The following is a 14,709-nucleotide window of genomic DNA, read 5'->3' as shown; positions in this document are numbered from 1 at the left end:
TCTCCTAAAAACCAATATTTGTTTATTAAGTCTCGGAACACATTTTTGTTCTTGTGGACCCATCATGGGTCTTGGAACACATTTGTGGTCCTTGGGTCCCATTTTGCTTCCTGAAACTTGTTTTTGGTGCTTGATCCCTATTTTGGGTGCCCACCCTGCACCAGGTGTGCACCCGGGGCAAACCGAGCACCTTGGTGCACCGGGGCAAGATCGAGCGTGCACCTGAGGTGCCCGAAACACGCATCGAGGTGCACTCGGCCCACATGTGAGCGTAGGTCGGGTGCGCACCCAGGCCGGATTGGGTGCGCACACGACGCCCCGTCTAGGTGCACACACATAGGCCAGGCCGAGTGCACACCCAACGCCTTGGCGAGGTGCGCGCAATCGGGCAAGGTTCACACTTGGCGAATGGGGTGCACTTGGCGAGGGAGGGTGTGCACCTCGGCGGGGGTGGGTGGCCGGGGTGGATTTGTACGTGGGTCGTGGTTTTCTAAGTACACACTACAACAAGCTCATAATGGGTACGATCATACTAGCGTAAGTGCACTGGATCCCATCAGAACTCCACAGTTAAGAGCGCTTGGGCCGGAGTAGTACTAGGATGGGTGACCTCCCGGGAAGTCCTAGTGTTGCACCCTTTTTTAGTTTTTCGTCGGGCGTCACAATGCTATTTGAATTAACCTTTTCCCTGTTTGCATTCTCGTTGGGGCCGGGCCGAGGTGCGGTGCCCACACTACCACGCATGCGGGGGCGACACCGAGCGCGCACCCGAGGTGCCCCGAGCACACAGGCCACGGTGCAACTTGGGCATTGTGCGTGCACCTCGGTGCGCCCGAGGTGCTGCACATGCACCCAGGTAAAATCGGTGTGCACCTCAGCCAATGCACGCTCAGTTGAGTCGCGCATGTTGGCCAAGGTGCACAGCGATGTTCCTTACTCTAAGGTTCCGCAACAGACGCCCAGGACAGGTGAGTGAAGCTGGGCGAGGCCGGGTGCGTGCACCTGGAGAGCATTTTGGAGCGCACCTTGGAGCACATTTCGAGGCGCTCCTTGGTGCGCACCAATGATGCGCTCCGTTCAAAAGTTTCCTGAAAAGGCAAAAAAAATTGAGATTATAGAATTTCCCACTTGAGAGATTGTCAAAAAAAAAAAAAACTGAATGAAACGCGGGTGCCAAGGTGTGCGTGCCGGGGTGCCCGCCCTGGTGCGCAGCCCAGCCAAGGTGTGTGCACTAAGGCGCCCACCCTGGTGAAGGTACAAGCAAGGTGCGCACCTGGGGCAAACCAGATAATTAACCAAACTTTCAACTTCGCGCGCACCAGAGGTGCGCGCCATGGTGCTCAACTTGGAGCGCACTTCAGAGCACTCCTTGGTGCGCACCAATCTTGGTCACCTCAGAGTGCACCATGGCACCCACCAAGGTGTGCAACCTTGCCAAGGTGTGCGCAACAAGGTGCGTACCCTGGTGAAGGTGCGCACCCGGGGCAAACTGAGCTCCGACTTCGTGCGCACCTTGGAGCGCACAAAAGGTGTGCACCTTGGAGGACACTTCGGAGCGAACCTTGGTGTGCACCTCGGAGTGCACCATGGCACCCACCAAGGTGCGCAGCCCAACCAAGGTGTGCGCACCCAGGATAAATTGAGCTTGGAATCATGCGCACCAGAGGTGCATGCCATCATGCGCACCTTGGAGCACACTTTAGAGAGATCCTTGGTGCGCACCGATGTTGCGCACCTCAGAGTGCAGCCGAGAAAAACAAGGCAATTAACCCAACTTTTGACTTTGTGCACACCTCGGAGCACTCCCGGGTTCGCACCTTAGAGCACACCGAGGTGCGCACCTTTGATGCACTGCCTTCACCAATTTCCAAAAAAGGGAAAAAAACATTGAGAAGATGTGCGCACTGAGGTGCCCACCCTGGCAAAGGTGCACATAAGGTGCGCACCTGGGGCAAACCGGGCTCCGACTTCATGCACGCCATGCTGCGCACCTTGGAGCACCTTGGAGGGCCATGGTGCACACCTTGGAGAACACTTCAGAGCGCTCCATGGTGCCCACTGCGGCGAAGGTGCACGTGAGGTGCGCACCCGGGGCAAACCGGGCTCTGACTTCATGCACGCCGCACCTTGGACCACACTTTGGAGCACTCCTTGGTGTGCACCATGGTGCCCACCAGGGCGCGCAACCCAGCTGAGGTGTGCGCACCGAGGTGTGCACCCCAATGAAGGTGCAGGCGAGGTGCCCACCCGGGGAAAATCGGGCTCTGACTTCATGCACGCCATGGTGCCCACCAAGGCGTGCAACCCAGCCAAGGTGCCCACCGTGGCAAAGGTGCATGCAAGGTGTGCACCCAGGGCAAACCGGGCTTCGACTTCGTGCACGCCGCACCTTGGAGTGCACTTTAGAGCGGTCCTTGGTGCACACCAATCTTGGGCACCTCGGAGCAGACCATGGCGCCCACCAAAGTGCGCAACCCAACCAAGGTGTGTGCAGCAAGGAGCGCACCCTGGCGAAGGTGCGCACCCAGGGTAAACCGAGCTCCGACTTTGTGTGCACCTTGGAGCGTACAAAAGGTGCGCACCTTGGAGGACACTTCGGAGTGAACCTTGGTGCACACCTCGGAGCGCACCATGGTGCCCACCAAGGTGCGCAACCCAGACAACGTGTGCGCACCTCGGGCAAACCGAGCTCCGAATCGTGCGCACCAAAGATGCACGCCATCGTGTGCACCTTGGAGCACACTTTAGAGCGCTCCTTGGTGTGCACCGATGTTGCGCACCTTAGAGCACACTCGGGGAAAACAATGCAATTAACCTGACTTTCGACTTTGTGCGCACCTCAGAGCGTTCCTGGGTTTGCACCTCAGAGCACACCGAGGTGCAGATCTTTGATGTGTTGCCTTCACCAATTTCTAGAAAAGGGAAAAAAACATTGAGAAGATGTGCGCACCGAGGTGCCCACCCTGGCGAAGGTGCATACGAGGTGCGCACCTAGGGCAAACCGGGCTCAAACTTCATGCACACCATGGTGCACACCTTGGAGCACCTTGGAGGGCCATGGTGCACACCTTGGAGCACACTTCGGAGCGCTCCATGGTGCCCACCGCAGTGAAGGTTCACGCGAGGTGCGCACCTAGGGCAAACTAGGCTCTGACTTTGTGCACGCCATGCTGCCCACCAAGGCGCACAACCCAACCAAGGTGCCCACCGTAGCAAAGGTGCACGTGAGGTGCGGACCTGGGGCAAACTGGGCTCCGACTTCATGCACACCGCACCTTGGAGCACACTTCAGAGCGCTCCTTGGTGCGCACCATGGTGCCCACCAAGGTGCGCAACCCAGCCAAGGTGTGCGCACCAAGGTGCACGCGAGGTGCGCACCTGGTGCAAACCAGGCTTCATGCATGCCACACCTTGGAGCACACATTGGGGTGCTCCTGGGTTCGCACTAGCATTGTGCACTGTGGTGAGCACCTCAGAGCACACCAAGGTGGGCAGCGAGGTGCGCACCTTTGATGCGCTGCCTTCACTAATTTCCATAAAAGGCAAAAAAAATGAGATTTTAAAATTTTTGTTTTGAAAGATAGTGAAAAAAAGGGAATGCGGGTGCCATCTTGAGCCCACCCTAGTGCGCAGCCCAGGCAAGGTGTACGCACAAAGGTGCCCACCCTGGCGAAGGTGCGCACCCAGGCAATTAACTCAACTTCCAACTTCGTGCACTCCAAGGTGGGAGCGCACCCAACAACCGGGCCTGGGAAGAGCCAATGCGAGAAACCCCACCAAATGCTCTGACAAAAAAAGAGGGGGCTCTCCAATAAGCCCACTTTGGAGTGCACCTGGGGCAAACCTAGCCAAGGTGTGCACCAAGGTGCTCACCCCGGCGAAGGTGCACGCGAGGTGCGCACTCGGGACAAACCGGGCTCCGACTTCGTGCATGCCGCAGCTTGGAGAAAACTTCGGAGCATTCTCGGGTTCGCACCAGCATTACACACCATGGTAGGCACCTCGGAGCACACCAAGGTGGGCAGCGAGGTGCACACCTTTGATGCACTGCCTTCACTAATTTCCAGAAAAGGCAAAAAAAAAAAAAGATTTTAAAATTCCATTTTGAAAGATAGTGAGAAAAATGGAACGCAGGTGCCATCTTGAGCCCGCCCTGTTGCGCAGCCCAGGCAAGGTGTGTGCACCAAGGTGCCCACCCTGGCGAAGGTGTGCACCTGGGGCAAACATGGCAATTAACCCAACTCCTGACTTCATGCACGCCAGGTTGGGTGTGCACCCAACAACGGGGCCTAGGAAGCCCCAATGCGAGAAACCCCACCAAACGCTCGAACAAAAACAGAGGGGGCGCTCCAATAACCGCACTTCGGAGTGCACCAGGTGTGCACCCAGAGAAAACCAAGCACCTTGGTGCATTGGGGCAAGATTGAGCATGCACCCGAGGTGCCCCGAACATGCACCAGGGTGCACTCGGCCCACATTTGAGCGCAGGTTGTTGCGCCCGAGGTGGTGTGCGGGCATCGCGTTGCAGATGGGACACTGCGCACACTTGGGCAGGTCGGGTGCGCACCCAGGCCAGGTCAGGTACGCACACGATGCCTCTTCCAGGTGCACGCACGTAGGCAGGGCCAGGTGCACACCCGACGCCCTGGCGAGGTGTGCGCACCCAGGCAGGGTTCACACTTGGCAAACGAGGCACACTTGGCGAGGGAGGGTGTGCACCTTGGTGGGGGTGGGTGGCCGAGGTGGATTCGCACGTGGGTCGCGATTTGCTAAGTACACACTGCGACAAGCTCATAACAGGTGCGATCATACCAGCGTTAGTGCACCGAATCCCATCAGAACTCCGCAGTTAAGCGCGCTTGGGCTGGAGTAGTACTAGGATGGATGACCTCCTGGAAAGTCCCGGTGTTGCACCCTTTTTTAGTTTTTCATCAGGCGTCGCAATGCTATTTGAATTAACCTTTTGCCTGTTTGCGTTCTCGACAAGGCCGGGCCGGGGTACGGTGCCCGCACTACTGCACGCGACGGGGCGACATCGAGCGCACACTCGAGGTGCCCTGAGCACACAAGCCACGGTGCAACCCTGGCATTGTGCACACACCCCAGTGCGCTCAAGGTGCTGTGCACACACCAAGGTGAAATCGGTGTGCACCTCGACTAGTGCGCACTCGGTCAAGTCGCGCACGTTGGCCAAGGTGCACAATGATTTTTCTTACTCTAAGGTTCTGCACCAGATGCCCGGGACAGGTGAGCGAAGCTGGGTGGGGTCGGGTGCGCGCCCAGGGTAGGTGTACGCTCCTAGAGAGCACTTTGGAGCACACCTTGGAGCACACTTCGGGGTGCTCCTTGGTACGCACCTTGGTGTGCACCAATGATGTGCTCCGTTCAAAAGTTTCTTGAAAAGGCAAAAAAAATTAAGATTATAGAATTTCCCACTTGAGAGATTGTCAAAAAATAAAAAATAAAAAAAAATTGAAGGAAAGGTGGGTGCCAAGGTGTGCGCGCCCGGGTGCCCGCCCTGGTGTGCAGCCCAGCCAAGGTGTGCACACCAAGGTGCCCACCCTGGCGAAGGTGCACGTAAGGTGCACACCCGGGGCAAACCGGACAATCAACCGAACTTTCAACTTCGCGCGCACCAGAGGTGCGCACCTTGGAGCGCACTTCGGAGCGCTCCTTGGTGCGCACCAATCTTGGGCACCTCGGAGCACACCATGGCACCCACCAAGGTGCGCAGCCCAACCAAGGTGTGTGTAGCAAGGTGCGCACCCTGGTGAAGGTGCGCACCCAGGGCAAATCAAGCTCCGACTTCATGCGCATCTTGGAGGACACTTCGGAGCAAACCTTGGTGTGCACCTCGGAGTGCACCATGGCGCCCACCAAGGTGCACAGCCCAGCCAAGGTGTGCGCACCCCGGGAAAACCGAGCTCTAAATTGTGCGCACCAGAGGTGGACGCCATCATGCGCACCTTGGAGTACACTTCAGAGCGCTCCTTGGTGCGCATCGATGTTGCGCACCTCAGAGCGCACCCAGGGAAAACAAGGCAATTAACCCGACTTTCGACTTCATGCGCACCTCGGAGCGCTCTCAGGTTCGCACCTCGGAGCGCTCCCGAGTTTGCACCTTAGAGCACACCGAGGTATGCACCTTTGATGTGTTGCCTTCACCAATTTCCAGAAAAGGGAAAAAAACGTTGAGAAGATGTGCGCACCGAGGTACCCACCCTAGCGAAGGTGCATGTGAGGTGCGTCCCCGGGGGAAACTGGGCTCCGACTTCGTGCACACCATGCTGCGCACCTTGGAGCACCTTGGAGGGCCATGGTGCGCACCTTGGAGCACACTTTGGAGCGCTCCATGGTGCTCACCGTGGTGAAGATGCACGTGAGGTGTGCACCCGGGGCAAACTAGGCTCCGACTTCATGCACGCCGCACCCTGGAGCACACTTTGGAGTGCTCCTTCGTGTGCACCATGGTGCCCACCAGGGCGTGCAACCCTGCCGAGGTGTGCGCACTGAGGTGCCCACCCCGGTGAAGGTGCACACGAGGTGTGCACCCAGGGAAAACTGGGCTCCGAGTTCATGCACGCCATGGTGCGCACCATGGTGCCCACCAAGGCGTGCAACCCAGCCAAGGTGCCCACCGCGGTGAAGGTGCACGCAAGGTGCGCACCCGGGGCAAACCGGGCTCCGAATTCATGCATGCCGCACCTTGGAGCACACTTTGGAGCACTCCTTGGTGTGCACCATGGTGCCCACCAAGGCACGCAACCCAGCCAAGGTGTGCGCACCAAGGTGCCCACCCCGGTGAAGGTGCATGCGAGGTGCGCACATGGGGTAAACCCAGCCAAGGTGCCCACCCCGGCGAAGGTGCATGCGAGGTGCACACCTGGGGCAAACCGGGCTCTGACTTCATGTATGCCACACCTTGGAGCACACTTTGAAGCACTCCTTGGTGCGCACCATGGTGCCAACTAGGGCACACAACCCAGCCAAGGTGTGCGCACCAAGGTGCCCACCCCGATGAAGGTGCACACGAGGTGTGCACCCGGGGCAAACCGGGCTCCGACTTCATGCATGCCACACCTTGGAGCACACATCGGGGCACTCCCGGGTTCACACCAGTGTTGCACACCATGGTGGGCACCTCGAAGCACACCAAGGTGGGTAGTGAGGTGCACACCTTTGATGCACTGCCTTCACTAATTTCCAGAAAAGGCAAAAAAAAATGAGATTTTAAAATTTCCCTTTTGAAAGATAGTGAAAAAAATGGATCGTGGGTGCCATCTTGAGCCCGCCCTGGTGCGCAGCCCAGGCAAGGTGTGTGCACCAAGGTGCCCACCCTGGTAGAGGTGCGCACCTAGGGAAAACTAGGCTCCAACTTCATGCACGCCATGGTGCCCACCAAGGCGCGCAACCCAGCCAAGGTGCACGCGAGGTGCACGCCCAGGGCAAAGTGAGCTCCGACTTCGTGGATGCCGTACCTTGGAGCACACTTTGGAGTGATCCTTGGTGCGCACCATGGTGCCCACCAAGGCGTGCAACCCAGCCAAGGTCTGCACACCAAGGTGCCCACCCCGGTGAAGGTGCATGCGAGGTGCGCACCCGGGGCAAACTAGGCTCCAACTTCATGCACGCCGCACCTTGGAGCACACATCAGAGCGCTCCTGAGTTCGCACTAGCATTGCGCACCATGTTGGGCAGTGAGGTGCGCACCTTTGATGCCCTGCCTTCACTAATTTCCAGAAAAAAGGCAAAAAAAAATGAGATTTTAAAATTTCCGTTTTGAAAGATAGTGAAAAAAATAGAATGCGGGTGCAATCTTGAGCCCGCCCTGGTGCGCAGCCCAGGTAAGGTGTGCGCACCCGGGGCACACTGGGCTCCGACTTCATGCATGCCATGGTGCGCACCATGGTGCCCACCAAGGCATGCAACCCAGCCAAGGTGCCCACCATGGTGAAGGTGCACGGGAGGTGCACACCCGGGGCAAACTGGGCTCTGACTTTGTGCACGCGGCACCTTGGAGCAGACTTTGGAGTGCTCTTTGGTGTGCACCATGGGGCCCACCAGGGCGCGCAACCCAGTGAATGTCTACACACCAAGGTGCGCACCCCGACAAAGGTGCACGCGAGGTTCACTCCCGGGGCAAACCGGGCTCTGACTTCGTGCACGCCGCACCTTGGAGCACACATCAGAGAACTCTCGGGTTCACACCAGCGTTGCGCACCTTTGATGCGTTGCCTCCACTAATTTCCAGAAAAGGAAAAAAAAAATGATATTTTAAAATTTCTGTTTTGAAATATAGTGAAAAAAATGGAACGTAGGTGCCATCTTGAGCCCGGGCTGGTGTGCAGCCCAGGCAAGGTGTGCGCACCAAGGTGCCCACCCTGGTGGAGGTATGCACCCGGGGCAAACCAGGCTCTGACTTTGTGCATGCCATGGTGCCCACCAAGGCGCGCAACCCAGCCAAGGTGCCCACCATGGTGAAGGTGCACACGAGGTGCACACCCACGGCAAACCGGGCTCCAACTTTGTGCATGCCACACCTTGGAGCACACTTTAGAGCGCTCCTTGGTGCGCACCAGGGCATGCAACCTAGCCAAGGTCGGCACACCAATGTGCCCACCGCAGCAAAGGTGCACGTGAGGTGCGCACCCGGGGCAAACTGGGCTTCGACTTCGTGCATGCCGCACCTTGGAGCACACATCGGAGTGCTCCCAAGTTCACACCAGCGTTGTGCACCGTGGTGGATGCACTGCCTTCACTAATTTCCAGAAAAGGCCAAAAAAAAATGAGATTTTAAAATTTCCGTTTTGAAAGATAGTGAAAAAAATGGAACGTGGGTGCCATCTTGACCCCGCCCTTGTGCGCAGCCGAGGCAAGGTGTGCGCACCAAGGTGCCAACCCTGGTGAAGGTGCGCACCCGGGGCAAACCGAGCAATTAACCCAACTTCTGACTTCGTGCGCACAGAACAACCGGGCCTGGGAAGCCCCAATGCAAGAAACCCCACCAAACATTCGGACAAAAAAAGAGGGGGCACTCCAATAACCCTGCTTCAGAGCGCACCAGAAACCCCATTGGACACTTGGGCAAAAACATAATGCACACTCAAAGCCCCTACCCAGAAATCCCCACTTCGGACATGGGGAGTTGCAATGGTAAAAAGCCTCACTAAACTCTCGGATGGAAAGGTGGCTCGAGGGTAATGCCCAAAACCCCACTTCCACTTTCGACCGAGGCAGCCCCCATCTCCAAAGCCCCGCCCAGCACTTGGATGAAAAAAATGTGGCACAAGGGTTGCCCAGCTTGGCACTCAGATGAGAAACCCCTCTTCGGAGCCCCGCCCATCACTTGGATGAAAAAAATGCAGCCCCTGGATGAGAAACCCCTCTTCGGAGCCCCGCCTAGCACTTGCATGAAAAAAATGCGGCCCAAGGGTTGCCCAACTTGGCACCCGGATGAGAAACCCCTCTTCGGAGCCCCTCCTAGCACTTGGATGAAAAAAATGCGGCCCTCGAATGAGAAACCACACTTCGGAGCCCCGCCCAACACTTGGAAGAAAAAAATGCGGCCCAAGGGTTGCCCAGCTTGGCACCCCGATGAGAAACCCCTCTTCGGAGCCCCTCCTAGCACTTGGACGAAAAAAATGCGGCCCCCGGATGCGAAACCCCTCTTCGGAGCCCCACCAAGCACTTGGACAAAAAAAATGTGGCCCAAGGGTTGCCCAGCTTGGCACCCAGATGAGAAACCTCTCTTTGGAGCTTGGAAAACCCCACTCAGCCCTTTGACAGAAAGGCGAACCCAGGGTCGCATCATTTTCATCCACACTTGGCATTTGGGATAGAAAAGAGTGCGCCACAAACTGTGCTCAGCCCTTGGACAAAGAAAAGGTTGGTGAAGGGTCGCACCGTCGGCAACCCCACTTGGCACTTGGATGAGAAAGTCTGGCGCATGCCCCCTTGAGGCACACTCGCAGGAACCCCGCCTTGGGGGACTTTGGATCGTGGTAGCAAAGGGCTGAATCGAGGTGACAGAGGGCTGAATCTCAGTGGATCGTGGCACAAGGCCACTCTGCCACTTACAATACCCTGTCACTTATTTAAGTCATCTGCAAAAGATTCTTCTCGCCGGTAGCTTGAAATTGTTATCCAAGGTCGCTCCAACTAGGCGGTTGCGCCGATTGAAGGTAGCCAATGACATGGGCCCCTGGGGGTGCAAGAGCACCCCTACTGTGAGTTGCGATGTAGCCAGAGAGAGAGATGCGCCGCATCTAGCGTGGATTCTGACTTAGAGGCGTTCAGTCATAATCCGACACATGGTAGCTTCGTGCCACTCGCTTTTCAACCAAGCACGATGACCAAATGTGTGAATCAACGGTTCCTCTAGTACTAAGTTGAAATACTATTATGGCGCGGATCATCAGTAGGGTAAAACTAACCTGTCTCACAATGGTCTAAACCCAGCTCACATTCCCTATTGGTGGGTGAACAATCCAACACTTGGTGAATTCTGCTTCACAATGATAGGAAGAGCCGACATCGAAGGATCAAAAAGCAACGTCGCTATGAACGCTTGGCTGCCACAAGCCAGTTATCCCTGTGGTAACTTATCTGACACCTCTAGCTTCAAATTCTGAAAGTCTAAAGGATCGATAGGCCACGCTTTCACGGTTTGTATTCGTACTAAAAATCAAAATCAAATGAGCTTTTACCCTTTTGTTCCACACAAGATTTCTATTCTTGTTGAGCTCATTTTAGGACACCTACATTATCTTTTAACAGATGTGCCCCCCCAGCCAAAATCCCCACCTGACAATGTCTTCCGCTCGGATTGGCACGCCTAGACGCACCTTAAGGCCAAAAACAAGGGCATTTCCCCATCTCCACGTCACGGAATAAGTAAAATAACGTTAAAAGTAGTGGTATTTCACTTGTGCCGAAACGGCTCCCACTTATTCTACACCTCTCAAGTCATTTCACAAAGTCGGACTAGAGTCAAGCTCAACAGGGTCTTCTTTCCCCGCTGATTCTACCAAGCCCATTCCCTTGGCTGTGGTTTCGCTAGATAGTAGATAGGGATAGTGGGAATCTTGTTAATCCATTCATGCGCATCACTAATTAGATGATGAGGCATTTGGCTACCTTAAGAGAGTCATAGTTACTCTCATTGTTTACCCGCGCTTGGTTGAATTTCTTCACTTTGACATTCAGAGCACTGGGCAGAAATCACATTGTGTCAGCATCTGCAGGGACCATCGCAATGCTTTGTTTTAATTAAATAGTCAGATTCCCCTTGTCTATACCAGTTCTGAGTCAGCTGTTCACCGCCTAGGGAAAGCCCCCCGAAGGGAGCGCCCTGTGTCTGTCGCCTGATCAACACATGATGGCCTGCCCTCATCGCGGTAGCAGCTCAGGTAGGCTGCCAATAGCCCATGGGTTCAGGGCACAGACCCCTAGGCCCAGCCCTCAGAGCCAATCCTTTTCCCAAAGTTACGGATCCATTTTGCCGACTTCCCTTACCTACATTGTCCTATTGACAAGAGGTTGTTCACCTTGGAGACCTGATGCGGTTATGAGTACAACCGTGCATGAATGGTACTCGGTCCTCCAAATTTTCAAGGGCTGTCAAAGGTGCACTGGACACCGCGGGACGTGCGGTGCTCTTCCAACCGCTAGACCCTATCTCCGGTTGAGCCGATTTCAGGGTGGGCAGGCTGTTAAAAAGAAAAGATAACTCTTCCTGGGGCCCCCGCCGACGTCTTCGGATTTCCTAACGTTGTTGTCCGCTGCCACGTCTTGGTTTGGGAATATTAACCTGATTCCCTTTTGATGATCGCGCAAAGTGTGCCCTTGAAATAGGGCTTCCCCATCTCTTAGGATCGACTAACCCATGTCTAAGTGCTATTCACATGGAACCTTTCCCCACTTCAGTCTTCAAAGTTCTCATTTGAATATTTGCTACTACCACCAAGATCTGCACCGGGCGCCGGTCCACCCAGGCTCACGCCCAAGGTTTCACAACAACCCTCGTGTCCTCCTACTCATCGAAGCCTGGCACTTACCCTGATGACCGAGTATAGGTTGCGCACTTCAGTGCCATCCATTTTTGGGGCTAGTCGATTCGGCAAATGAGTTGTTACACACTCCTTAGTGGATTTCGACTTCCATGACCACCGTCCTACTGTCTTAATCAACCAACACCCTTTGTGGGATCTGGGTTAGCGCGCAATTTGGCATCGTAACTTGGCTTTCGGTTCATCCCACATCGCCAGTTCTACTTACAAAACATGGCCCACTTGGAGCTCGCGATTCTGTGGCGTGGCTCAACAGAGCAGCCGCACCACCTTACCTATTTAAAGTTTGAGAATAGGGCGAGGGCGTTACGCCCCCGATGCCTCTAATCATTTGCTTTACCTGATAAAACTCGCACATGAGCTCGAGCTATCCTGAGGGAAACTTCGGAGGAAACCAGCTACTAGACGGTTTGATTAGTTTTTCGCCCCTATACCCAAGTCAGATGAACAATTTGCACGTCAGTATCACTGTGGGCCTCCACCAGAGTTTCCTCTGGCTTTGCCCTGCTCAGGCATAGTTCACCATCTTTCGGGTCCCAGCAGGTGTGCTCACACTCGAACCCTTCACAGAAGATCAGGGTCGGTCGACAGTGCACCCCCCGAGAGGGGATCTCGCCAGTCAGCTTCCTTGTGCCTCGCAGGTTTCCCAACCCGCCGACTCGCACACATGTTAGACTCCTTGGTTCATGTTTCAAGACGGGTCGGATGGAAAGCCTGCTGGCCAGTGCCATGAGCGTGCAGGTGCCTGAGGGCCTGCCCTAGTAGGCATGCTCTTCGCCCCTCGACTGCCGCAATGGAGGTACAGTGTAACCAGAAGGCCGCGCTTGTGCTGCTGCAACGGCCCGCACTGGCATGCCCTCTGAGCCGAGTGGCGGACCGGCTAACACCGTTCTGCATCCGACCGGGGCGCATCGCCGACCTCCATCCGCTTCCCTCCCAGCGATTTCAAGCAATCTTTAACTCTCTTTTCAAAGTCCTTTTCATCTTTCCCTCATGGTACTTGTTCGCTATCGGTCTCTCACCTGTATTTAGCCTTGGATGGAATTTACCACCCGATTAGGGCTACATTCCTAAACAACTCGACTGGCCGACAGTGCCTCATGGTGCGGTAGGGTCCGGGCCCGACGGGGCTCTCACCCTCTCCGGTGCCCCCTTCCAGGGGACTTGGGCCTAGTCCGTAGCTAAGGACGCTTCTACAGACTACAATTTGGAAGGAAAAGCCACCGATTTTCATGCTGGGCTCTTCCTGGTTCGCTCGCCATTACTATGGGAATCCTGGTAAGTTTCTTTTCCTTCGCTTAGTGATATGCTTAAACTCAGTGGGTATTCACGCCTGACTTGGGGATGCGGCAAAGGGGCCAAGCACATTTTACCCACACGCTGGCAGGCCGCTATGGCCCGGTTGAAGTTCCACACTTGGCCTCGCTCGACCTGCACAAACCAATGCCGACCCGCATAGGCCACCACTCATTGCGACGAGGCGAGGGACCTCATGCTCATTTCAGCTGACTGCACCGTTGGTAGGCACGGATGGCCATCTCTGCTCCTTCGTGTGGGAGGGCGATTTCGGAGTACGACGCCCAAGCAGACGTGCCCTCGGCCGAGGCCTCGGGTGCAACTTGCGTTCAAAGACTCGAGGATTCATGGGATTCTAAAATTCACACTAAGTATCGCATTTTGCTACATTCTTCATCATGGCGAGAGCCAAGATATCCATTGCCAAGAGTCATTCTTTTATCTTATTCATGTTTTTTTTCTGGTGACCCAAACGCACAAAGGTTCCTAGGCCACGCTTTAATGTTTTGGAATTCTTGGTGCGGGTTGCAACGATGTGGGGTGTTTGACACGAACCATCTACCAGTGCAAGGGGGCACTGGAAGGGTGCGTGTCCCCGCCCCATTGCATTGCACAAGAGGATGCCACCTCGAGAGAACCCTACAGCCGAAGGATGGGTCTTGCCCCACGAGCGATCACTCGAGAGTGCACTTGTCAGCGGTGGGGAACACTCCAAGCGACATGTTGTTCCCCTGGGAAACGTAACAGGGGGTTGCAGCAGTCCTGACTTCCCATCGTAGAATCAATGGATTGCCAGGACGACGCCGCGCGCGCAATTGGGGGTATGCGAACTTGACGGGATAGAGACTCGGCCTCGCCCGAAAAGGGCATGCACCCGATCACGGAATTCGATCACCTTGAGCCGACGATGTGGAACCCGGGGCCAAGCCATGTAGTGAGGCCCAACCGTCCACACATCATCGAGGGCGAGGGTCGGGAAGGAGGCGAGCTTGGTGTGCCTCCCTTGCCTCCTCCCCTGCACAATTCAGGGGCTAGAACTAACAATGATCCTACCGCAGGTTCACCTACGGTAACCTTGTTACGACTTCTCCTTCCTCTAAATGATAAGGTTCAATGAACTTCTCACGATGTCGGCAACAGGAACCGCCACTGTTGGCACGATCCTAACACTTCACCGTATCATTCAATCGGTAGGAGTGACGGGAGGTGTGTACAAATGGCAGGGACATATTCAATGTGAGCTGATGACTCGTGCTTACTAGGAATTCCTCGTTGAAGATCAATAATTGCAATGGTCTATCCCCATCATGATGCAATTTGGCAAGATTTCCCGAACCTTTCGGGC

At 55.7% G+C, this 14,709-nt stretch overlaps 4 non-coding genes across 4 annotated transcripts; 2 read left to right on the top strand and 2 right to left on the bottom strand.

Moving 5' to 3' along the window:
- Nucleotides 1-519: 519 nt before the first annotated feature.
- On the top strand, nucleotides 520-638 carry LOC131062035 (5S ribosomal RNA). Its single transcript, XR_009110661.1, has one exon. It is a non-coding gene; the product is annotated as a 5S ribosomal RNA (ribosomal RNA).
- Nucleotides 639-4,798: 4,160 nt separating this feature from the next.
- Nucleotides 4,799-4,917, top strand: LOC131062039 (5S ribosomal RNA). Its single transcript, XR_009110665.1, has one exon. It is a non-coding gene; the product is annotated as a 5S ribosomal RNA (ribosomal RNA).
- Nucleotides 4,918-10,012: 5,095 nt separating this feature from the next.
- LOC131062223 (28S ribosomal RNA) lies at nucleotides 10,013-13,415 on the bottom strand. Its single transcript, XR_009110824.2, has one exon. It is a non-coding gene; the product is annotated as a 28S ribosomal RNA (ribosomal RNA).
- Nucleotides 13,416-13,642: 227 nt separating this feature from the next.
- LOC131062121 (5.8S ribosomal RNA) lies at nucleotides 13,643-13,796 on the bottom strand. Its single transcript, XR_009110728.2, has one exon. It is a non-coding gene; the product is annotated as a 5.8S ribosomal RNA (ribosomal RNA).
- Nucleotides 13,797-14,709: the final 913 nt, after the last annotated feature.

Source organism: Cryptomeria japonica, chromosome 2 (assembly GCF_030272615.1).
Source record: "Cryptomeria japonica chromosome 2, Sugi_1.0, whole genome shotgun sequence".
NCBI classification, from domain to species: domain Eukaryota; kingdom Viridiplantae; phylum Streptophyta; class Pinopsida; order Cupressales; family Cupressaceae; genus Cryptomeria; species Cryptomeria japonica.
Note: the sequence above shows the minus strand (reverse complement) of the source record. Positions and strands in the feature narration are given on the sequence as shown.